Source organism: Apostichopus japonicus, chromosome 7 (assembly GCF_037975245.1).
Source record: "Apostichopus japonicus isolate 1M-3 chromosome 7, ASM3797524v1, whole genome shotgun sequence".
Taxonomy (NCBI): domain Eukaryota; kingdom Metazoa; phylum Echinodermata; class Holothuroidea; order Aspidochirotida; family Stichopodidae; genus Apostichopus; species Apostichopus japonicus.
In genome coordinates, this window is record NC_092567.1 from 17,520,182 (window position 1) to 17,546,911 (window position 26,730).

The 26,730-nt window shown below is 37.4% G+C and overlaps 1 protein-coding gene across 2 annotated transcripts in view; it reads left to right on the top strand.

Annotated features, from left to right (window-relative positions):
- Positions 1 to 10,747: 10,747 nt before the first annotated feature.
- Positions 10,748 to 26,730, top strand: part of LOC139969530 (retinoic acid receptor alpha-like) — a 55,602-nt gene continuing 39,619 nt past the window's right edge. The window contains exons 1-2 of one of the 2 annotated variants that reach the window (XM_071974595.1): positions 10,748 to 10,944; positions 21,036 to 21,213. The gene's annotated coding sequence lies outside the window, so the exon portion shown is untranslated. Of the gene's footprint in view, positions 10,945 to 11,967; positions 12,125 to 21,035; positions 21,214 to 26,730 lie in introns of those variants that run through there. The other variant, XM_071974594.1, reaches the window with a different exon arrangement.

Here is a 26,730-nt window from a genome sequence, read left to right on the forward strand (position 1 = left end):
TACGCAACAAACCATGTAGATTTTAGCAAACACTTTTTACGTTGTTAAGTTTGAAGGGCGTATGGGTTGTCAGGTAAACGTTCTTTTGTTTAATTTACCTCAATATTAATGAATATTGTGTTAAGCATTTTTTTCCAAAGGTTTATCTTGAAAAAACCAAGAAATATTTGATGTTGCCTTATTAAACCTGACATCTTGGCTTGAAATGGTATCCAAGTGATCATGTCATGCAGAGATGCAGATGTTCACTAGATACTGGGAGGGTTTGTCCCATTTTTATTCAAGTAAATTGTCATAATTTGGAGATGGATAGAGGTGGCTGACATGGACAAAAATTAAAAAATGCCAGGAACCAGGAGAAGTTCTATTAACCAAACAGATTTTTGTTGTAGTAACATGAGCCAATATGGCTGACATTTCCTATTTCCCATCTCCCAACATTTTGTGAATCTTGAATGCTGATTTTTGAAATGTTTTTGCTAGGTGGGTGAAAAGCCTCTTCAAATTTCATAGCAAATGATCACTTGCATATATTATTTGAAAACAAAACTGAAAGGTTTCCTGTTACATTACATTTGACGAATAAATAAGCATTTGGAATCATATTAAATGATTGACACATTCGAAAGGTTTGTTGCCATGAAAACGTCACAATGATCTTACATGAGATTTGGTCGTTAAGAATGGCTGAGTGGTTGAATATGTGAATGACTGTACCTACGTATCTTTAACATAAAGGGCAAAGCGAAAAACATTTATTTATTTGATGGATGTTAATATGACTTTATGGCATTTCAGATAAGTAAAGAAAAGATCAATTCAGTGGATGGCAGCATCGTTTATATTGTGGCATACATATTTTTAAAATACAACTTGGATCTCAAGAATAAAAAACAACTTGATCAGAAAAGAACAATGGTTCTCTAGACCTTTTTTTTTGTTGAATGTATGGTTTTAATGTCATCAGGGTTATTAGATTTGAAGATCATCTACAAAAGCAAGTGAATTGAATTCAGTTATTAAAACCAGTACATCAGATATGTATAATGATTAGCTCTTGCCACATTTAATGAAAATTCCTCACCAAACATTGCTTGTGTAACAAGCAATGACAAGACAAAAAGGACTTCAAAAGTCACTATAAAAAAACAGTCAAACTCTGAAATGGCCTACTAAACCTCAACAGATTTTTATTATTATTTTTATTTTAGTTTTTGCATCTTTGTAAAATGATTGATTAACTCTAGCTCACATGTCGTTAACTATGTCATTTAGCTTCGCCGATACATACTTCATTACCTTTCACCCGAATACAACTTGAGAACATTAGACACACACACACACAACTTGATCAGAACTTGCCATCTTTGCCTTTCTATGATCTACCTTGCCAGGAGTATGCATTCATTGTCAGAGAAGGACATTTTGCTCGAGCTGAGACAGCCTATATCTCTTTTTTGTCTCAGTTATTTTGTAAATGACAGAACTCCATTCGGTTGAAGACATGAATAGAGTTTTTTTTGTTTCCATTAATTTTTTGTGAAAAGTATGCTTTAATATCATCCGGAAACTACTGATTACTTACTTGTAGTAAATAATTTTAATAGCTATTAATGGTTTAAGGCAACCCTTGAGTATTTAGAATATTTGATGCATCTTGTTTGGCTACCTCAGTAGACGTTCTTAGAAAATCTTTTCATCCTTAATGCCATTGCTATCAAGATAATGGCACTGCTGTAGCTTCTACAGTCCTGCAAAATGTATTGTAGTGTTTTTAGTATAACTTTCGTTGGGAGGAGGGGGGGCCGGGGGGCACCCAAATGTTGTTGATACCGTCTTTGGAAGATGGGGCTGTGGTACATAGTGAAACCCATCAAGCGGTTTTTATCAAGTAGAGAGAATTTTGATGGTGAGGAGTGTCATCCGATTAAGTTTTTAAATGGTCATTTTTTAAAGCTTTGGTTCTTTGGTTGAAGAATCTTGTCAAGAACTGCAGACTCAGGGAAATTAAAACTACAAGATTGGTGGAGGTCCTTCATAGTTTTTAAGGGAACTTTTTTCATTTTATAAATATATATATATGCATATGAAAAAGGCATTTCATGTTGTTTAGTGTAACGGTAGTGAAATTTAGTGTAGATGTTTACGTACGGAGGGTTAATGCATGTCTGTGCTTCCAAAGATGCTGTGAATGACTGCCTCTTCGTCGTCATTTTTTGTAAAAAATTTCTTTCTCTCTTCTTTCCTCCCCGTACAAATTTGATATCTCGGTTTATCTGAAAGATGATAAAATTTGCGTTGAGTCAAGGGCATTGTTAATAATCATGATTGGTTAATCAACAAGAGTTCAGAAACAATGTTTCTATTTACTTCTTCATCTTCTTCTTACTTAGTATTCTCAGGTATGAATATGTTGTGATATGCATGTTCATAGTGACTTAAGTACGCATATTTGTATCATGGCCTCCCTAAAGGAGAAAAAAGGTCATCTTTCTTAACGTATTGGTCAGTATGTATGTCACCCCAGTACCAAATGGTTGATACCCCAAAGTCTTTTTAATAATTCATTACTTAAATGTTTCTATGGTATAGTCGGTTGCCTATAAAATATCGGTGTAATGCACATTGAGTAAAATATTGCAGGTATTGTATTTTTACTGTTACTTTATCAATCTATTCCTTGCCAATTTTCTCGGCTATGTTGTGAGAGCTTTTTACCTATGATACACTTGACAGAGATTTTACTAATATGCGATGCATGTTATATGTTCTAAAAGAATGGATTGCTTTAGGGTTCCATCAGCATTAGTCATATTATCTAGTGTCCATTACAAGCTGCAAAATATGACATGCGGAAACTGGTGTTAGATTTATTTTGTAATTATCTGCTGCTAATGCTCAGTTTGTCGTAAGTTGATGAGTTAACCGACCTACCTGCTACACAACATTGTGAAACATTTAATGGTTTGGGAATTTTACCAGGACCAGTTTTGTCAGGTGTCTGTAGTGTAATCACACTATGTACTGTACCTGCTGCAATACTTGAACTCAAGGATACCAAGTTGGAATGTGTTGTCAAGTTGGTTTCAGTACCATTGCAAGTTAATTAACGTGCTTGCTTTAAGACTTGGTCTTTGTTGTTGAGTGGTCTTATTGCATAACCAAGACATTTCTCAATATTTTATGTGTTAACTAATAGAGTTACCACACTAGCTGCAAGACACGGTCTTAGCTTGAATTGGTCTGAGTGTACTACCAACACTTGTCTCTACATCATCAAACTACCTCATGACTTTAAACCATGACAACCAACATGATGTGATGAAACCGTTCATGTGATCAGTACCTCTATGGCAAATATTTGTTCAAGATGCTCTTATTGGCGAATTTTGTGTAAAGGGAGTTACAACGAACAATTTGTCTTCTTTCCTTTATGAAATATCCCCAAAGGGCCTATAATGCAATGAGTCAGTTCCAGATGTGGTAAAGATTTCTAAGCATATTTTGACTATTTTTGGAGTATCATTTTGCATGGTAATGAAAAAATACTGTCACAATCACTGTGTTTACTAGTGAGCAATGCAATCCCTCCTCTTGTGTCATTTTAAAGTCCCTTCTAAGAATTCATACTTGGAATGGCAGCTCCCTGGTTTAATTAATTTCAATACTATTCCTGAATTTCTCGGAGTTACAAACTTTTAGAAGTTGCAACAGACACAGGACATCCCACCATCCTCTATTCTTTTTTTCAAACCTTATTAAGAGTCTTAACCAATCGAGAAATGTCTCTAGTAAATAAAGTTGGGATTTTAGAGGTGTATGACAATTTGTAATATATTTAATGTGTGTGGTCTTTCAGGTTTGGTATGGTGTCTGTCTAACACTTATTTAGGTTCAATGAGGTTTCAACGTAATTGGTCATTTCTTATTGGCATTACATATTGGCGTACTCTTTCAGTAGTAGCACTGATATTTACAAAAATTGATTTCTTTCCTAGGAGAGGCACCCCTAGTTCAAATTTGCCATGCTATGTGAAGGAAGTATCCTTCCTCCTGCTGAAGCTAATATCTCAGAAAAGCAAGTAAGCAGTATTCCTGCTAGTTTTGCATACTTGTTCATAACTTTGTAGCCCACCTTGATCACATGAATGGGCTTCATGCTATATTATGCTGTAGTATAATCAGCCATTCATGTTTATTTGTCTCGTCAATTCAATGGCTCCAATCACCCACCAGACTTAAATTGCCACATGGCAATTTTTCAGGCTGTCAAGATTCAAAGTGATGGAAGATATTGACATTGCCTAACATGTTAAGTGTGTACAGTTAGATTAGCCTAAGCATTAATAAAGGAAACTGTTAACACAATAATGATCTCGTGTTAGCAGCATTCCTAGTTTCATCATAAGTAGCTAAACAGTATTTACCAGAAACACAAACAGGTTGAAAGACAGCCACCATGCTTAACTTGATATTCCTCTAAAATCCCAACCATTATTTCAAGCTATAAAAGTTGCCAAAGAGTTTTCTATAGTAGTATATAACTGGGGTTGTGTGGGGTTATAAAGTAGTTGTACTCTACCAGTAGAAACCAATAGAGAATTTTAAAACTAAGTTTGAAAAGATCTGTAATCTCATTCTGTTTTTTGTTTTTTTTGGCTTTCTTATTTTAATTTTCTTTTGTCAAAAATTATGTTGGAAGATATTTTAAGAGTATCACTATTTTTTTTTTTCTTCAGACTTTATATTTGTGAACTTTACATGCAAATGATTGTAACATGTATAATGTTTAAGCTGTATATAGTTTCGTATCCCATTGGATTTTCAATCCTCATAATTTTTTTTTCTTTGTTTTTTTTTGCTCTTTTGAAGTTATTCCCAGTTTGCATTTTATGAAATTTGTTCTATTTTCCAAGTTAATTTTCCCTCTCCCCAATAATAAGATATGAAGCCTACCAATCGTCATCCTTTCTTTAGGCAAAACAAGCAGGGAGAGACTTGGCAGTAATCAGTTTTCTCACTGATGGTAAACGCAAATCGCATATTAAGGGTGCACCTATATAATAAGTATTCTGTCCCGTTCATACCTCATGAAATTGAGGTAATGTGAACTCTTTCGTTTTGACGTATCCAACAGTGGTAATAGTAAAAAACAAAATATTATCAAGTTTCCTTCTTTCTTTTATTTTAATCTTTTATCCTTCCTTTCAAAATCCATTTATATTTTGATTTATTTAGACCTATGCATACCTAGTATATAACAAGTAGCCTGGTTAGCATATTAATGTAGGTTGAATTGCCACAGTTATTGTAAGAATGAACTTTTGTCAAATAAAATTGATGAAGAATGGCAAATAGTGTTTGGATTGTTTTCGGTTTTCAAAATTGCTGTAATAGTTTTTCTTTATTTCAGAATGGAATCCTTACTTTCCTGCTATTAAATTAACATCCAATTTACAAAGAGCTGATTTGCGAGGATGGTTGCGTACAGGTAACATACCTCAATTGAGAGTAGTGAAGATAGGCCCCCAAAAAAGAATAGTCCTAAATGATCCTACTGGAATGATTTGGGGGGGAGGGGGGGGGCATGTTTTCTGTCATCAAATCCATCATTCTCTTAGATGCTGGGATGTTGGAGAGGATGAAATATACTATAGATTGTCTAAAACTCAGGAGAACTGGAGGTGGTTTTGGGCGTTTTAGAAATTCCTGGGTGAGACTGGAAGCATTGGCAGTATGAACTGACAGTTGACCGGGGGAGAACTTTGACCTCTTCCAGCTCAGAATCTGCACATTCAGGTCTCACACCACAATTAATTGTTCCATTGACTTACAGACTTAACTCGTCACTTTCAAGACCTGCCAAAGCATAGGAGTTTTTCAACTGGTATATCCTACCCACCGTGTGGTAGCTGAGATCTTGGCCTATCATGACACTTGAAAACTTCCATATCATGACCGTTTATATTTTGAGCTAGAAGAGGAGCAAGTTTAGCATACTGAACCCCCACCCTTCCATCTGCTCGCTCGGAGTAATATCAACACTTAACCAAAGATTTTCTATAATGGTTTATATCACCTTCGATCCTCCCTATTTTCACACCATCTGTACTTTAAGTTATGCTCTTTCATATAAAGGCAGAATAAACAATGTCAGTTACTGATAACATGCTTAAACAAGCTTTACCTTAGGTACTTTTACCTCTTTCCTCTGACAATGGTTAACCTTTCGAGCGGATGAACACTACTCTAATTGTGGTGCGGTACCTTCATGGTGAATAGATTGAAATGTGCAATGATAGCTCACGCCAATAGCTACCATGATGGGTAGGACACGTCAGTCGAGAACTTTTATGCTCTCGTGGCCTTGGGAAGTGACGAATTTAGTGTGTAAGTCAACAGAGCAATTCATAAGTGTGGCACCTATATATAACAGTACTACTTCATCCACCGCGAAAAGGACAAAAGTGGCGTTGGTTTGTTGCACAGCGCCACCACTTTTATACAAAAGCACCAAAAAAAACAAAAAAAAAGCTAGCTGTTTTCAACGCCAAGGCAACAATTCTCGTGGTTGTTTATGGCACGCCTAGTGTGCCGTAAGTCCGAAATCGACATATGTCAAATTAAATAAACATATGTTGGTTTCTCGTACTCTCCTTGGACGACAATGGTCACCTGTCGTTTTCTAGTGCTCTCATTGGAAGAAATCAACATGTGTCGATTGAAAGTTGACATCTGCTGGTATCTGGTGCTCTCATTGGACGACCATTGTCTTGTCTTCTTCTTGAGCTCTGATTGGAAGAAATCGACTTATGTGATTGGAAGGCCGTTTGTGACATTATTTATCTGTGCATTTGTTTTGTAGCTTTAGCAGTGTATCAGTTTATACTCTGAATGAAAAGAAACGATTAACCTTATAGTTGCAGAGTTTGTGATTCCATTGGTGGCGTCCTTCAACCAATGACCGCAATCTACAACCACCACAACAACAATGCCAACCACCACCACAACAATAATGTTTGGGGAAGTGTGTGTGATTGTATTGACCTGCAGAACCTTTGTTACGCTGATAAGGGACTATAAGAAATGTGTGCCTTAAACTACAAAAAAAAAATAATTAATTATGCCACCGTACTGGTTGATGAAACATTAAGACAAGCTCTGCGCCGGATGAACCTAGTAGCATATGGTACGACTCCGCACTTTCAAGGGCCCGCGCTAAATGTTTGCAAGTTAAAACAGTGACTCTGAACTTTTCTATTATAGTAGTATAGTACTAGGCCTATACTGCCATTAACTTTTATGAACGACTGGGTGCTTGAGATAAGTGATTTGTTGGCAATTATCACCTTGGGTTATTATTAAACACAGTAATAAATGGAAGTGTGGTATATATGTGTACATATACGACGTATAAATACGAAGGTATATTTGAAACAGGTCATTTATGTGTATATTTTAAATTCAGTAAATTCAGGGCCTCTTTATAAAATATGCTACAGGACCTGCACTAGCTAATTCCGGCACTATATCTTTATAAATATCTTTCCTTATAATTTTACAGTTGTAATTAATATTTGGGAAGATGCCACTGAAATTAAGGTTACTGCCCTCATATTCTTAAGAGAAAATTTATTGATTCCACCGGGACCAGAATCAGTTAACTTTGTTTATTATTCCGTCCAGATCGGATTTCTGGTGCATCATAAATTGATACTTTAAGCTTGGAGTTGTATCGTGTTTGCGATGCCAAACTTTTATGAGTGAAAGGGAATTTGCTTGATCAATGATACGCTATTATCCTCCACCCATCCCCCAATCTCGACTCTTGTCTCTCATCGTTTTCTGTCTGTCTCATACTCCCTTTCTCCGTTTTCTATACTGTGCATATTCCTCTATTCCATTTTCCTGTCTCCATCCCACCGTTAAGAGCAGTGGCGTAGGAAGGTACTTTTGAGTGGGGGGGGGGGGGCTGAAGACTGATGGCCGGCCTGGGGAATTTTTTGCATTTCCAGGTGGCCTCAGATGCAATTTGGTGCAATATAGCACACTTCAACACTCACTCCATTTTGTAAACTTAATTTTGTATTTTCACCTGGCCTTAGATGCAATTTGGTGCTCCAAATGAGATTTTTTTCTCATTTGGAAATGAAAAAGGGGTTTTCTGACTTGCGAAGCGGGGGGGGGGGGGGGGCGGAATGATACTTCCGCCCCTCCACATTTTTCACTGGGGGGACTGGCGCCCCAGCCCCCCCCCCCCGGTTCCTACGCCCTTGGTTAAGAGGACAAAAAAAAGCAGTTCCAAAAGCAAAGGATTAAACACTCCAGTTTTCTTGCAGTTCATATAGCTACAGTATGAATAGAAACGGGGTGTTTCATTGCTTCACAACTTAGGTCAAAGCAATGCTTTCAGACAGGGCGCCCTCACTTTCTGAAAGTACTTTTTTTTTCCTAATATATATTGAACAGACCATAATATAACAGAGCTATAATAAAATACATCATTCAAGTTGACACGGTGACAACGAGAAATACCTGAACGTACATCATCTACATCTATGAATGCAGTCAACTCCTTACTTGTGTAAACTCTCCCACATGTGTATCTAACTATAAATGTGAACTATTACTTAAATCTAGATTATTACAGAAGGTTGTATGGTTGTAAACTTGCCCCAGTAAATGAAGCACTTTTCCCAAGAATTCATTTAATACTTGAAATAAGTCGACTAGGAACATTTGACTGCATATTTCTATCAACCCAGGCTCGGATAAAGTGGTGGGTGAGTTTGCAACCCCTCCCCCTTAACCCCTTAACCCCTTCCACCTTTTAACCTCCTCCCCATGTACCATGTACCCCCTCCCCAGTAGAAGGATACTTATTTTACAATCCTGCACGTAAACCTCTGACTACACAGAGGAAAAAGGGCAAAACTTGGTCTCAGTCCTCACCCCAGCCAACCCTCAAATGGGACTCGCCTTTCCTGTCAACAGACGTGCCCGTAGCTATAGTACGGTGGGGGAGGGGGCAGACGTTGGCTGATCATTCCGTCCCGGTGAGTGGTCGTTGAGGAGAAAAATGCTCTATACTTTCAAGAATTGTGTTTTGGTAAAGGAAGTTCGACTTAAAAATGCGAAATGGTGCCAACAGTTTCCATCATTTTAATACTCAGAGTGCAAGTGGTGTATTCGGCGACGTTAGTGTGTATGTTTGCTGGGAGGCACGATCCCTCTCCCAGTGCAGCTCCCATGGATAATTAAGGCTCTGCGTACCAGCAAATAAACTCCATTCATTGTTGTTACTATCACTGCATAATTAACAGTTAAAAATATTCAACACTAAACACCTTGTGTTTTTTCGCCCCTGAGAATGATAAGCAATTCAAACTATCGTCACGCTCAGTTTGCAGACGTTATGAGACAGCTTCTTTGCTACCTATTCGATCGTTTTTTTTCTTTCTGTAAGTTATCAAAATAACTTTGAGGGTCACAGCCTCCAAGAGGATAGGCCGGCTAGGCTTTTGCGAAATTGTTACTGAGCTAAATTACCGAGTACTAATTGATGACCTTTAACCATACTTACAGTGTAAACTTTGTAGATCTATACACTCTAACACGAGATAACTTATCCTCTGGACAGAGCAATGATAACTTGCCTGTATGATATAAGTACAGTGTTTCCCTGATCCATACCGTTATATAGTAATGTAAGATGGGGGAGGTTCAGTGTTATTTGCATCAGATTGATAATTGATTTCACTTAGTCTAGACTGATCGATTGTCGTCAACAGTTATTAAGGCCCATAGGCACGCCAACAGCCCGCACAATTCCGACGGTGAGTCATTTTCCCGAACTGTGGATATCATGCAGTACTACTCCCTGGCCAGACGAAGCTCGATCGTTCGCAAGTCCAGCAAATTCATGGCAACGAGCCAAAATAAAATCCTTACTGTAGGCCTATGTCGTAGGAGATTGGACTTGCTTTAGTTTACGCCTTGGTAGCCACAGTTACGTTTAAGGGTCCTTCGGGGACTACCAATAGTGCATTCCGAGGGCTCCTCTGGAAAGCAGTGCTTCTGCACTGAGCAGGACTACCCTCATGATGAAAAAATAAATAAATAAATAAATTCTCTCTAATTCAGGGGCGGTCATCAAATGGGGGGGGGGGGGGAGGGACAAGTCCACCTTGTTAGAAACTTTGGTCTCAGAAGTCTCATGGTGAAAATAAGGGCTTTTAGACCATGTATTATAACTGATATTTGTTTTCCTATGCACCGGATATTTTGGTGGTAATTGTCGGTATCTAGCGGTACCTTTCTCACTGAGTATCTCTATTCGAATTCAAGCAATTATCATGGATGATCGATGTAATCGTGACCGTACATAAATCTGTCAGGCAACAGTGACGATTGATGTGTTAACTAAACACACGGTTTGATGAGACACATTTGTTACATGAGAGCAATCTTGCGAAATGTGACCAATGTGTCTCGCAATGTTCGTGATTCAGCAGTCAGTCACTCCATATACCAGCATCCAACTCCACCAGACAGAACAAAACTGTCTAGGTATTACGTAATATTGCGCAAGCTGAATATCCAAGTATATAACGACCGTGGTACTTCGGAATGTAAACATAACGTGAAATTTTGTATAGCGCTATGTAATGCAACCGTCACACAGTGCGCGAGCTAAACACCACAGAGAAAGCCTGAGAATTTTTTCGATGTTGTAGGTCATGGGGCTATCTGTCATCGCTACATATAAACTGAAAATATAGGCGCGATTTTTTTCACGGCCGAAAATTAAGTTTTATTCTTATTCTTGTCTCAGAAACATAAAGAAAAAGGTCTCAATTTCATTGCAACTGTTTTATTCTTATATATTGATTTCGTTGTATGTGCTCTCTGTGGAAACCTTGGAAGATATTAATGAAAATCAAGGTAAGTTGAGAAACCATATGCCATCGGCACTTAATGCATTAGCAAATGAAAAGATAAATAAAGGAGGAGTATTCTTTACATAAATTGATTGGCCCTATTTTGGTTAAGAGGCTCATCAGAAGCTGCAAGAAAAATGCACTTCCTTATAAGATGTCATGTTGAACAAATATACAATAATCATATACAACTATAAGGTTGGGGGGGGGGGGGGGAAGGGGGAGGGAGTTATATTGTAACAGCGTTTGTTGTCATACAGGGCAATAAACCCTTTAGTTTCGGTTTGGATTTTTATTCAAAGTAAAAGAAAACAATGTTGTTTATGACTTTCTTCATTGGCAGTTTTCAAGTTATACTTCTGAAATGCCAAAATTAGTAACATCACATCTATGAAAGTATTGGTATAAGTAGCCTTATTTATTTGCAATAGCCTCATATAGTTAATGAATTTCTTTATTTATTTTGGTAGATGCGGCCTTGCTAATTTGGAAAGTTTTACTATGCTCAATGTAGATAGAGATGAAAATGTAGTAATGAAAACCGGATAGTTTTCATTTATATTCATGGCCAATTTTTTTGTCCAAAAATAGCAATATTTCAAAATTGAAAGTAGACATAACTGAAAAAGCTGCTAGGCTTGGTTCAGTCTCTTTGACGTCCAATCAGACGCATATAAAGTTTTCAGTCGTTTATGATTACGAAATATCAAAAACATTTTCAACCGGTTAAACGATGCCATTAAAATGGAAGTTTTAGACATCTCAGGTCCATTTTGTTTTGTTTGAAGTTACAACGGGAGTTGATAATATTTCATCGGAATTCTGCAGTTGACTATGTTAAAAACTTAGGAAAGGGAGTGACGTCATGCTATTTTCTATCCTCCACACTGTTTCGTATCAAGACTACTGGTGAAAAATGACGAAATACAAGAAGAACGAACGGGGAGAAAACTCAAAGCTTAGAAAGAAAACTCTCAGCACTCCGAAACGTAGCTGGAGATTGTTATGTAACTCACAATTCTGACCTGGCATTGCGCATTCTCTCTATTCAAGGCTGTTAGTTAACTTTCGTCAACCAAACACAGTTGATCCAAGGCCAGCGGGTTGTTTAGCGGGAACTATTTTGTCCTTTTTCTTCGTAGTCTTGTCGATCTTTTACTTTTGCATGATAGAAATAATCATTGGTAAGTAAAACATACATATATATGGTTTTAGCCGAGTAAATCTGTTCCCGTTACCAACTTTCATCACTTTATTCAAAGTCGTCTTGTTGACTAATATTTAGTAAGCTGGTGGAAATCGACTGCTACGATTTGACATTTGTGTTGTGAGCATGCAGCTTGTGTGTGCTCGTGTTTGTAAATAGTCCCTTGATAGGTACGTTAAACTTCCACCAAATTCGGTCGGTAGGCCTAGTCATAGCCCCAGTACCAGCCTAGCCTAGGGTAGGTCTACTTAGTGTATGCATGGATACACACAAGTAACGAGTAATAATCGAAGAGGACTTAGCTTAGGCCCGTAATGTTTAGCCTCAATGGAATACAATACAGTACTATGTGGCAGGATACTTGATAATATCATCCGATCATTAGCACCCAGCAAAACCGGCCAGCCTATACTGTTGCCATTGTTGGACAGACTACAAAAGTTCATCTTTTACTAGTTTTGATCATTTAGCCATCAGGCTAAAGAGCTCAATTTTGGCCCTAATGATATATTGAGGTCAATATTGACCTGCTACAGTACTGTACATATGTGCTCATTCTTGTTCCAAATACAGTACCAAGCACCTGGCCCCAGCCTTAGGCCTAACTTCATGTCAAAATCTTGTTCCTACAGAGTCCTAGTCCTAACTCCTACTACTGCTAGTGCTAGTAGTACTACTAGGCTAGGCAGTACCAACTTAGTAGTACTACAGCAACATTGCTGAGCCTAGCCTAACTAAGTTTATTTGCCAGAATAACTTTGTCATGAGCTAGTCTAGAGCTGAATAATGCAGTTTGTGACATCTAAAATGTTAGGGTAGAGTAATATAGAAATAAAATAGTTTAAAATCTGCTGTAACAGTTTTTAGTACACTGTATGTGTTTGCTACCCCAACTTAAGTTTCTTTATTTTAAAAGGGATCTATTTTAGACACAGACATATTGTGAAACCTTCTAGGATCTTTATAAAACATGCGGGATGATTGCTTTGTCTCTCTTGCCAGTGGAACAGCTAACTCTAACGACAGGTCTGTCAATAACATAAAACTCATGAAGGCGTATAGAAGCAACTTCAGTAATATATTGAGAAGGAGTGGTTTCAGTATGCACTGCCATAAATGAGGCATGCAAGTTACCCCTCCTCTGGGTCAATGACCCGTCAGGGCCGTCACCCATCACCTCTTCCTATCCGAATCACAAATCAAAGCAGTGTATTCTGGCAGCAGTTTCCATCACAAGTAATCATGATTGTACAATCTTCTAGAACTTTCTAAGCTCTGTTTTTTCATCCTGATAACTGTGAAGAAAGGTCTCTCCACATGCTAAACGTGGGAAATAGAAAGTATATACTTTTCAATTTAAATTTATGTAAAACAGAACATTTTGCTGTCAGTGTGCAACCATGGCATAACACCTGTTTGCTTCAAGTCACTTATGTTGACAAAATATGACAATTTCAAATTATCGATAACGCCACATAGGAATTGGATTCAAAATTTCATCAGGATGCTTGGAACATGTTCCTCTTTCATCTGGTCAAAAAGAAGTAATTCCTCTCGACTATCCACTAAATATACTATTAATCAGCAATTATTTTTACGATGCTTATGCGACCACAACTGTGGGAGAAACCAGCAAGGGCTTATGGATTACAACTTACATGCCGGGGGCTTCCAATTCAACATTTTAACTCAAATTTGGAATCTTTTACCGATATAAAAAGCCATTTCAGATGGGAAAAAAGGAGATCTATGCTCTTGAAAATTAAACTACCCTTCCCCACTTTCAAGCATAGAAAAAACATAAAAACAAAGAGTTAGTGGGATACAACTAGAAGCTTGACTTTTGCCATGTACATTAAGTTGATGTCTGAAACAAATTACAGAAACATATTTTCAAAATTTATGCTTTCTGTGTAGGCAAGTTACTCTCTGTACAAGGTAAAAGAGTGCAAATAGAATTTGTTAAAAGGTGCAGTGCAAAGTACTAAACATAAACCGTCATAAACAGATCCATGGACGAAGTACAGTACAGCACCTTTGGGGTCGCTCACTGGTATGGCAACTCTTTGAGCAGGGGCGTAGCGAGCGGGGGGGTGTGGGGGGTGTCACACCCCCCCAATAATTTGGTCGCTGTCGGCAAATTTTGGGTCTGTCGGCAAAAGGAGAAAAGGTGAAGAGAGCGGAAGGGGAAGAAAGAAGGAAAGCTGAATAGAGAAAAGGAGAACGGGAGCTTCTTCCGTGCCAAATTTGACTTAAAATATGCACCAGATTGCATCTAAGGACGTTTCTAAACTAAAAAATTGCCAAAGGGGAGGGGACACCCACTCCCCTTAGACCCCTCCCCCATTTCAGTCACCACTTCCAGATCCGTCGGCAAATCAAATTTGACTTAAAATATGCACCAGATTGCATCTAAGGACGTTTCTAAACTAAAAAATTGCCAAAGGGGAGGGGACACCCACTCCCCTTAGACCCCTCCCCCATTTCAGTCACCACTTCCAGATCCGTCGGCAAATCAAATTTGACTTAAAATATGCACCAGATTGCATCTAAGGACGTTTCAAAACTAAAAATTTTCCAAAAGGGTAGGGGACACCCACTCCCCTTAGACCCCTCCCCCATTTCAGTCACCACTTCCAGATCCGTCGGCAAATCAAATTTGACTTAAAATATGCACCAGATTGCATCTAAGGACGTTTCTAAACTAAAAAATTGCCAAAGGGGAGGGGACACCCACTCCCCTTAGACCCCTCCCCCATTTCAGTCACCACTTCCAGATCCGTCGGCAAATCAAATTTGACTTAAAATATGCACCAGATTGCATCTAAGGACATTTCAAAACTACAAATTTTCCAAAGGGGAGGGGGACACCCCCTCCCCTTAGACCCCTCCCCCATTTCAGTCACACTTCCAGATCCGTCGGCAAATCAAATTCTCCACACCCCCCAACAAAAAACCCTTCGCTACGCCCCTGTCTTTGAGGCCATGATTTGGTTTGATTTATTACAATGTTCCTACCAGCTGAGTTGTCAAAATATAGAAGTTTGATGGTAGCTTGCCATATGTACTTTGAAATTTGGAGATAACGTTCAGAAGGTTGGAGAGTGCAATATACTGTATATATATGAAAGCCAAAAATTAAGAAAAACTAAAAATTCACAATAGTCGCTGTTTTTAAGTTTTTCAGTTCTACTTTTGCAAGTCAAGTTCGCAACATTAGTGGCACCTAAGTTACTCGTACTTTGTTTTCTAAGTGCCATTTCTGAACTATATCTCTTGGTTATATTATTGAAGTTGATTTGATGCATGTATTAATTCTGTACTGTATGTACAGTATGGGCTTAAACCAGTAACATGTTTAATGTGCATACAGCCTACAGGTAAATACTCATCCATTTTGAAGTGCAGTTAAATCCAGGGCTGTCATTTGTGGGTATACAGGGTTAATACTACTTCTATCAGTCTAGTTTTTATTTCTATAATACTTTTTTGAGTTTGGAACAATTATTTTTTTTCCATATAAATTAAAAACAAAAAAAATCTTGTATATACTGTATGTAGACCTTACTGTAAATCATGTTAATTGCTTTCGTATTTAGATTGTAAACAAATGTGCACACGTGTGCATCTCACTACTGCACAGAATATTGCTTGCTTGATATCACCGATGAAACTTCATAAATTATATTCTGTATGTGTCACCTACATGGGACTTCTAAACACTTAACATGGATAGCTACTGTACTTAGTACTTACCATATTGATAAGCTTTAACACACACTTGATAATTCTATGGATTAAATTCAGCAGGTATATACTGTACAGTCAAGTATATGGATCTTATTATTACGCCTACACCTACATGTTACTGTATGAGAGTATATGTTGAGTCTGCTGCTTACATGGACCTTGGACTCCTTAAAGGTCTACCGAACACCAGTGAACAACATTGTCCTAATCACTCCAATAGGCATTAGAAATCATGAAAATAGCTGCAACTCCCATCAAAATCCATCAAATATTGACCGTTTTACAAGTCTCAAACTTAATTCATGAATACAAATTTACATGAATTAACATTAGCTAATTATGCACATTGATGATGTTAAAGGGTGTGACTGCCTAAGTTTCTGTTATTTCATCTCTTTGTCTTTACAACCTAAGTTTCAAGGACACTGACCCAAGGATTGTGTCCTCAGGTGATTTTTTGAAATATTTTTTTGTCTTCTTTATTGAAAAGAGGAACATATTATTTATTCACATGGTATATGTGGGTTTGCATAGTTAACTTATTAAGGCCTAAAATAATATTTTAATGCCTTCTTTGAAAGGAGGATCATCACATTATTGAAATGATATATGTGGCTTGTAACTAAGGGTTAAAACTTATTAAGGCCTAAAATAAGATATTTTGATGAGTGCAACCCTCCATGTCATAGTTTACACATATATATGTAATGAGTTCCCCAGATTTATCAAACTTCAAATGCGTATATCATCTTGGAAATGAAACAAGCTTTTCGAAACATTTCAACAGATTAAAATTTGAATAATCACACACAACAAATACACTGAATATGGGACAAATTGGCCAGGTGTCTGTAGTACTAAGTAAATAACATGCAGTTCTTACTACTATTGTACTGTATTACGTAACTTGTGGATTATGTTGCACATACAACCTACCCTCCTTCCCTACAGTACATAGAGTACAGGGTAATGACATTCAGTATTGATCAGTATTCACTTCAATCCAGTCTCTCACCTGAAGACAGTAGATCTCAGATTCAATTCAACATATACCACAGCAAAATAATCCATCATAACTGAAATTTATTTCCTTGACTTTAGAAACTTCACTAAACAGAAAACTAAAGAAAACCCAGCAAGGTTCCAACAGATGGAATATTACTCTGTAAAATGTAGGACTGTTTTCAGAATTGTAGATTTTTCAGAATTAGAAGTTTTCAGAATTGTAGATTTGCATGGAAGGGGGAGAGTAAGTGTCAACCCTGAAGTGGGTCAGTGGGCAATGCTAAATGTTACTGTACCAATGTTTGTAAGCTGCGGTAGATTAGAGCATATATATACGCTGTACGGAGAAAGGTTCAAGTACTGTACCCAGGTTAAAAAAGCCGCTTTCTGCGTTTCATCATCCGTTTTACCAAGCCAATTGAAGGTGACTCAAACTAAGATTGCAATGGGGCGAACCAATGATACCTTCTCACATTTTGCACCAAAAGATGTTTACATGACTTGATTACAGTACAGTAGTTCCAAAAAAATTAATGGATCGTCATCATCTTGGCATCTGGACACCTGAACATTAAGTTTATGTTAAAAGCAAACTGGAATATTTCCACAAACTTTTGTCATTTTATTCAAATGGACTAGTCTGTAACTAACAGCCTACATTCTGATGGGATTTTAGTATCAAGAAGCAAAGAAAAATGTCTCTAAATATTAAACTCCCCACCCCCCTCCCCCCAAAAAAAAAGACATGCTTATCAAAACTGCTGAAGGATGCTATGATATAGAATTGTAATATCCTTTGAAAAGTCTGGGAAAAACACTAGGGATGCACCGGATATCCGGTCCGGCCGGATAGTAAGCAATTATCCGGTTCCGGCCGGATATTTTTCAAAATCTGGCCGGGCTTTTCAAAATCTGACCTAAATTGTTTCTTAAAAAGGTGTTGGTATTAACTTAAATCAATGTAAACTATTTCCAAAAATTAATAAAAACATTCAGAGTAAGGAAAAATTAGGTTTAACATGTTTAATTTAATTTTCTCAATGGTCTGATCTAAGATTTGCTCTTTGTTTCATACTTCTACTTCTTATTAATGATTTTCTTTTGTGTAATAAAAAAGTCCGGTTCCGGCCGGAATTTATCCAGCTGGATTTCCTGTACTATTCGGCAAAATCCGGTTCCGGCCGGATCCAAAAAATTGGATTTGGTGCATCCATAAAAAAAACCCAAAACAAATGTCAATGTGAACTGCAAAAGCTGCTTTGAAGTTCAAAAGACATATGTTATTAACATCCCAAATGTTATAACTGTACTTTTCTTATAACAATATTGGGCTATACAGTACATAGTTTTTGTATAGATCTCTGTAGGGAGTTACAGTACTGCCAAGGTTGTTACAAGCTTGATACCCCAGCTGTGCAAACTCAAATGACTTAGCAGAATTGATAAAGTTTTGTTGGTATTACTGTAAATGAATTATGCAAGGTTCTCTTAGACAGTAATTAGCTAAGATCTGCAGTATGGTTTAAATACTGTATTCTGGAGGGCTGAGACAATTATCTTTATGGTGTTAATTATCAAACAGATATTTGGTATTTAGAACAACCAAAGGGTAAGGCCTGGTTGTATAAAGGAACCAAAATGACCATTAAAAAAAAGCCTTCAGACTTTGTCCTGGGAAGTGTTGTCTTGAGACATACTGTACTTTAAAGCAAATGAAAAAGACCTTGACAATCAAAAATATTTATCACAAGAAGATGACCTGAACTCAGCTCCATATGTTGTAAACTTGTACAGTAAATATTGTATACAGTGCAGTACTGTAGGTTAAAGCTTTGCAGGAAGAAACTACTACTACTGTACGTACTACTACTGCTATGTACAGTACTGTACAGCAAGTCTTGGCCATGTATATCAAACTGAGCTAAACTTTATTTGTCGACAAATATATTCAAGATAGATATGTTTGCTTTTTCATAGACAGGTCAGGTCTTAAATTTGTATTTTTTTCTTTTTTGTACAAATTTTAGTTGTAACTGTACTGCAACAATTGTTGTCATTGTCAAGCTTCAACTACTTATAGATACAGTACTTTACATGTATACTGTAGGCTGGGTATGCACTATTCACAGTACACTTATAATGCAGATTGTACATGTTACAGACTTGCAAGCTATTTATGAGGCTAAAGCAACTTCAGGGGTTTGCACAGGAGGGCTGCTGTGTGCGGCAGTTCTGAATGCCGCACAGCACAAATAGTCAATTTTAAACATTTCCGCCCCACACTATTTTTGACGATTAATATAACAACTTTTACTGATAATCACCAAAATACGGGTGAAACTTGGCACAGAATTTAGCTCCGGAATAGGGAGAAAAGATTTTGCACAACATTTGCCGTCTAAGCATGAATCTTCATATGCAAAATATTTTCCAAAGGGGAGGGATATACCCCCACCCGATAGGCCCCCTTCCCAAGACGTGGATCACACTACCCCACAAATCTGTCCCACATTGATGTATCGGAATTTAGTATTAAACATATGCACAGTAGTTGATACGTCTACAAGTGGTCAGTATTAAGAGGTCCTTGTGCTGCCGCATCAAAGTTGACATGGCTAAAACGTGGCCCGGATGTTTCTTTCGACACTGCGCAACATCGCCTGACGTTATCTTGATGCGAATTTTTCCTTTGGCATATTTGTGACAATTTCTTCCCCAAAGAATACGACATGACTTGTACAGTGAAGACTGTGTACATAGTCAATTCAAAGAGATTTTATCCATCTTTTCTCCCTATAGATATTACTAAATGTGACAGTTCCAGTCAGATAGTTTCACACAATTGTCAGGTAATCCGGTCTTTGCTGGCTTAGAGGTGTTTATACTATTCAGAACAGGATTACCAATCAGTAGCTCTTTTCACGTCAGCAAGAAAAGAGGATCAAAATATGTGGAATAATCAGACTATACAGAAGGAACTTTTACTGCATCATGGATGCTACTATTGTTTTGATGAGGGTTTTTCTCGGTAGTCTGCAAGTATACTGCAAGTGCTCAAAGTATTTAGTACATTGTGCTTGTGATGGTTACATCTCGTCCAAGTGCATTTGACACGAAGGTAACCTCCGTCAGCTCAAAGATTTTTGACTTTATGTCACGTATCTCCATTGCAGGCCCAATGTCATCTTGCAATGTATCAGTCGGAACCTCTCAATTTTACTTCACATGTCCCCTCCCAACTACAGCACTATCTTCTTTGTACGTTGTATAACGTGTATAATGAACTGGTCACTTTTTAGCAGTGCAGTCAACAGTGTAGTCAACCGGTCACCTCATTGTTCTACCCAAGCTGGCTAGATTGGTGTTTTTCATGTTTTCTATAGATTATTTTTGATAAGAGCTTTCATAATGTTTGTATACATGTTAATGTATGTATGCATGTATTTTAGATCCTTCTGCAAGCAGGAATTCGTGAAGAAGCCTCATTGGCTTATCAAAGCTGTAAGCTGACCGAAGTCAGTCTCTTACATTCATATTTACGGTCCATGATTATGAATTGTGTCAATTGTCAACAACTCTGTAACTGGACGACATACATTAATCTTGGAGTGACTCGAACTCGGGACCTTATAATTGAAATGCACTGGCGTTAACCACTGAGCTAACACTCCTTGTGTTAATAATCATTCCATGTATACAGTGTGTTGGTATTAGACCATGCATCATACTTTATTTATAGTGGCTTAGCATACTCTCAGACGTTGACCAGGGAACCCCTCAAGTTCCCCTCCAGATATGTGCGAGAAAAATATGACAACCTCCGTTTCTACTTTTTAAGTCTGCTCGTGACTTTTCGTGGTCATTTCCCATTTTATAAACTCTGAAGTTCTATTTTTAAATTACACAGAAACGCACACTGCCAGCGTACATCCGTCGGAACCATTTCAGTTGTATATTTTCCCTTTGATTTCCAGTCCCATTACAACTAATTAATTGACATTTGATTCCCTAAATTTCAATGAAAAACTCAATTATATACATATCTCAAGTAGTCACTCTGACGACCTAGATGCATTGATCACCAAATGATGATGAATAATGATTTCTATATATTTCAATTGTTCCCAAAAAAGGTCGCTGACATTCTTAAAGTCTTAAAACGAAAAACCCTCAGAGGCTTCTGCAATTTAGCTACAACAAATTGATACAAGTCGTCCCAGCAGAGGCGAGTCGTGATAAAGTCAGATTAATATCGGAGCACCAGATGTGTATGGTCTGACAAGAGCCGGACTGAAGTGGAAAGGAGCTCACGTAAGTAATAACTGCCTCTCATGATGCGTGATCTTCGTTACAGATAAAGACAAATTGATCATCATTGTCCAACTTAGCTCTACTTTGGATCATTAGAAAGAAAACTCTTTCTTTTCTGTGGCATTTCATGGATTGCTCTTTATAAGGGTACAGTAGTAATGTGTGAATTTGTGTGCATGTCTGACATGTCTCTCTGTCTGTCTATCTCTCTGTCTGTCTGTCTGTCTGTCTGTGTGTTTAGTTTTATAACTCATTGGCATGCTGGCAAGTTCGTGGATATTTCCGGAAAAGGAGACCAACAGTACGTTCAGGGAGGACATTGCATATCTGTGGCTACTGTACATAGTTTGGTGCTAAGCAATTGAAAAACATATATTTCCCAAATATTTGTGAGGGACAGAAGATTCTTATGCAACGCGATTAATAAACAGTTTGCTTTTGTGCACTTTCTGTGGACATGGATTGAGCTGTTGAATTGTACAGTACTTACATAGCGTGTTCTACAGGTATGTCACCCAGTGCAGGTCAGTTATAAATCGAATGAAATATTTTTCATTTTGCTTTATTTATTTATTTACTTATTTTTCTTTCTTTTTCCTCCATTTATTGCAACGATACTGTTAATTGTGTTTTCATAAATGTTACAGGCACAGAGAAGTACCATCCCAGACAAGGATGTTGTCAAATTTTACATAACAAAAGACTTGTAGTCCATGCAGAGAAGCTTTCTGCAACTCTGTCAACGTTACTTTATTTTCGTCCTGCCTATATTCTCTAACATATTTGTGCAAATTTGTCAATGCACTTTTGCAAGCTTCAATTTAATAATTCAAATATTTAATTTTGAACTGAAGACTTGGTTTGTCTCAAACTTCTTGGCCTTGGAGTAGGACTGTACCAGTGTCCTCTTTGAGGTTCAGCTTTTCTTCTGTTCTTACAAAAGAAAAAGATAAAGAATGGGAACATGTGTTCTATCTTGACAAAGGCATCTATAGAAGGATGAGATTAAATACATTACTGTATGCTGAGAGCTACAAATCCATATGAAAAATAGAGCTTCTGTTTATCCCTAATTGGACTCAAATCTTTGAAAAAAGTTTTTTTTTATGTTTGTATCGTTTTCACCCTCCTCTTTCAATCTTTCTTTCGATCTTTCTTTTTAATCTTTCTAATATTTGTATCGTAACCCATCACTTTCTATTTGTATAGTTTAACCTTTTTGATACGCACAGTACACACACATTAATCTTTCTATTGAAATCTTGTAAGTCAGGGATACATATATTGTAACGTGAAAGTCAACATAAAATCAACAAAGGCAAGTGACGATTCATTTGAGTAATTACACACACATACACACACACACATACAACCGAATGACACATGTACTACGGTACAGTATGTGTGCCTATGGTACCGTATGGTACCGTACAGGTTTTATGAATGCCTCAATGGTTTGGTACAGTGTTTAGTGTCCAGCAGTATCGAAAGTTCCCAAATTCAACAGAGAGCAATGACATTTTAAGTATATACGAAGTATGAAATCAGTGAGAAGTTGGTTGCAGTGCATTAGTTCATGTTGTCAGCATGTTGTTCATTATGTCAGCAATGCCTACCGGAAGTGCTTCCAATGTATACAGACTGTGTGTGCCACAAAGTATTTAAAATACATGTGTAGAAATTTGGTATGAGTTGGTGTCCAAAAAATAAATTCTTGCCATTCATTTGACATAAATTTTTTCTTGCATTTAGGGAGGCATTTTGAGGAGAGTAACAACCTTTTAGTAATTAATCGGAAATGATATTGAAAAAAGATGATTCATCAAATATACAGTCAATGTAGTTTTGGGGCAGTGTGATGTCAATACCCATCACATTTAACTTATATGTTACAAGGTGTACTAGTTACTTCCCTTCACCATTCGGCGGACACTTAACAAATAAAAGAAATAGAAAACCAATTAGTAGTTATGATGTAATTGAGTCAGTGTGAATCAGTACTTTTATGTTGCCTACAGGCCTAATTAAGAAAACCCAAAATGTCATCACCAGTTTAAATTTGAATGCGTTTCACACTGACTTTCAAAACTGCACTTGGACATGTACCATAAACGTGCATGATGATATCATCTAAAACTTGAAGAGGCTTGAAGAGATTGCAAGAGAGAGTATGGTCTATGACTCATCAGTATCATTTAAAATTGTGCTGAATCCTGAATGTTGATTTGAGGTATGTATGTATGTATGTATTTTAGATCCTCCTGCAAGCAGGAACTTGCGAATAAGCCATCATTGGCTTATCAAAGCCGCAAGCTGACCGAAGTCAGTCTCTTAGATTCATATTTTAAGGTCCATGATTATGAATTGTCAATTGTCAACAACTCGGTAAACTGGAAGACATGCATTAATCTTGGAGTGACTCGAACCCGGGAGCTTTTGATTGAAAGGTACCGGCGTTAACCACTGAGCTAACACTCCCTGAGGTAAAGGCCTTTCATCTCTATAAATTTTGAAAGGAGATGAGCAGAATTTAGAATGTAAAGTACAGTACAGTACGTTACTTAGGACGCCAAACCTGAGATCTTCTTTCAATTCGATTTGTCTAATTTTATATAAATTTACCAAAAATTGGAGCCTTGCTTGTGACATTTTATTATTGTAATAAAACTTATCTCAAAGGTCCCTAGAAATTCCAAAGCAATTACACCAAGCTTCAAGGACATCACATAGTAACATGTATGTATTGAATTTTGTTGTCTTGAATCCTGTCCATCCTCCACATAATGTGGACATCAGTTTATTGTGGCAGATAAGCATGTACTGTACTGTATCCATGGACTAATACACTACACTATATCCATACAGGGAAATATGTGTTGTTCAGGATTTGGTGTAGCAAATTTAAAGTCTCTGTCAAAGTTTATCTCTGATAAACTGTTACTGTACATCGTTCCTTTGTAAAATATAGTGGTACAGTATATAGATACATGTTTGAACTTGTATCTCTTTGGTCATTTTGCGTAGTATTTTGTGTAGCATTTTGCAATGTTTAATTACCAAATAAATTATTCCCTGCCAATTAATTATCCTTCCAGAAATGAGGGTGAAAAAATGCAAGAGTTCAAATGAACGAATTCAGCGTGTCAATGCGCAACTTTAATTTATGCAAATTTCGAGGCCCAAAACAAGTATTATTTAACAACAGAAACATGGAAGATTTCTGAATATGATCAGTGTAATTATTTCTCTGCATGGCATTAATTTACTGTCGGTTTGAAATAGCAAGAAGTAATTTAATGATCTGCAATAACCTGGAGATTCTAAGGAAAGAATCTAGTTTGAAACCAGCTGTTCACCGATATATATAATCTCACTCAAGAGTGAAGCACCCATTCTCTTTGCTTAAACAGTATACAGTATGTGAGTTGTGAAAATTGGTATAAATTGTGATGTTTTGTGACTGAAGTCCCATACAGTATCAGTGCGACATCCTCTTGAGAAGAGGCATGGAGCTGAACTCTTCATAAATTCATCCATATTTTTTGCAAAAGGTTCCAAATCTACAGGCATAAGAGTTAAGATATTTCAGTTTCTCAATATAACAAGTGTTTTTATTTTTTGTGTGATTTTGTTGGGGGACACGTTGTGGCCCACATGGGGGGGGTTACTTTCTTGTGTGTGATTTTGTTGGGGATACTTTGTGGCCCACATGGGGGGGGTTACTTTCTTGTGTGTATTTTGTTGGGGGACACTTTGTGCCCACAGGAGGGAATCACCCTGTGCCCATGTCTGTATCTTACAATGGGAGCAGTACTGTATGTACAGTACTGTACATGTCCAATATACAGCCAAAGCGAGCGGCAATTCATACTGTACCATCTATGGGTTGTGTGGCCTTGACATATGACAAGTAAAGTTTGATCAACAATCAGATAAAGCGATGTCTACTGTATGAACACTGCACCCTTTTGATATTTATAGCCCTAGATACATTGTAATTGCTAACTGAATTGTGTCTGTCTTTAAAACACAACAACATTTGAACCTTTTAATGGTATAATGTTTGAATTACTATAGCTAGGATGCTGAGGGGACTGTGCAAACATCCTACAACCAGGTTGGTTAAGGACATACTGTACTGTAATCTATCAAGTTATAATACAATGAATTAGATTGGTTACTGCATTTGCTACAATCATATATAAATCTTCACACCTCTGTTGCACCGATAACCTGTAAACAGCACAAGAGGTTTGATAATTACATGTATGCTAGTACTGTATCCAACACTTAAAGGGTGTGAAGACTCTCGCAAAAAGAAACGCCTAATGCCGGTTATCTGACCTAGTTTCGAATGAGGTATAATAGAGGTGTTAGACACCACCATCGATCCCAGAAAATAGGCACACAGCTTGCTACTGTACCTTCGGTAATTAGACACTTGTGTACAGTCAGTACATACAGCTACGGTAAATACCCACAACACAGTGTGCAAACGATACAGCGATGGACATCTCAGGTCCAGCTAAAGATAACAAGGTTGAAGGTATCACGTTGCATTACTGTCTGCATTTTGCAGCGACAAGCGGAAAACTTCACTTGCAAGAAACGGAAAGTTAACTTTTTCCGAGCGTGACACACGGTTTGGGCCGAGTCTTCAATGCCTTTAAAGAAAATTCTTAAATAGGTACGACTGAAATGGAATGGCCTCAAATAAAGAGCAGAGCTACAGTACTGTACCATTTATAACTCACTTTATGTGACCACAATGTATGTCAATTATACTGACGGAATTTTATCAACATCTGTTCCACAATTATATCCTGCCTTACTGTTAATTACAACCCTGTGAGATTTTAGTATGTACAGTATATATATTGAGTAACATCAGAAAGTCGCCAAACATACTCCCAAAATCTGTGTTTTATCAAGTTAAAAATCATCATTATATATTGTCAAGTTTACATTGCTGCAGTGATCTTTCTCCAAGTTACATTACAATTATATTAAGCTACCTATTAAATACACTTGTAACATGTTTATAGCTTCCATGAGATGTTTTTTTCCACATCAAGTGCTTTCAATTCAGGTCAATAGATTTGAACCGTTTTCCGAAATAATCTCTAGAGGCATTTTTATTCGATTTTCTCCTAATTTGACTGCTCGGATCCGTCATGTGTCATCAAATGCGGCTTCTTCTTTCGAAACTATGTCGTACAATCGTACGACGTTTTGTCATCCAGTCACGACCCACTTAGAAGCAAGGTCAGTGAAGTGCCGGGGTTGCTGAATCCAGTTTCTGTTAACAATCAGTGGAATCTCTTTGGGTCTCTATACACGTGTACATAACTTAGGAGAAGACGAGCCCTTTCTGGAACATGCTCTAAAAGTCAATAACGAGGTGCACACGTGGCAATCTCAAACAAGATCAGAAAGGTACACAAAAGCACGACGAGTTTTATAGATGCAGTCCAATGAGGAAGGTTTATTCAGAGTCTGGGCAAAGCTTATCCAGAC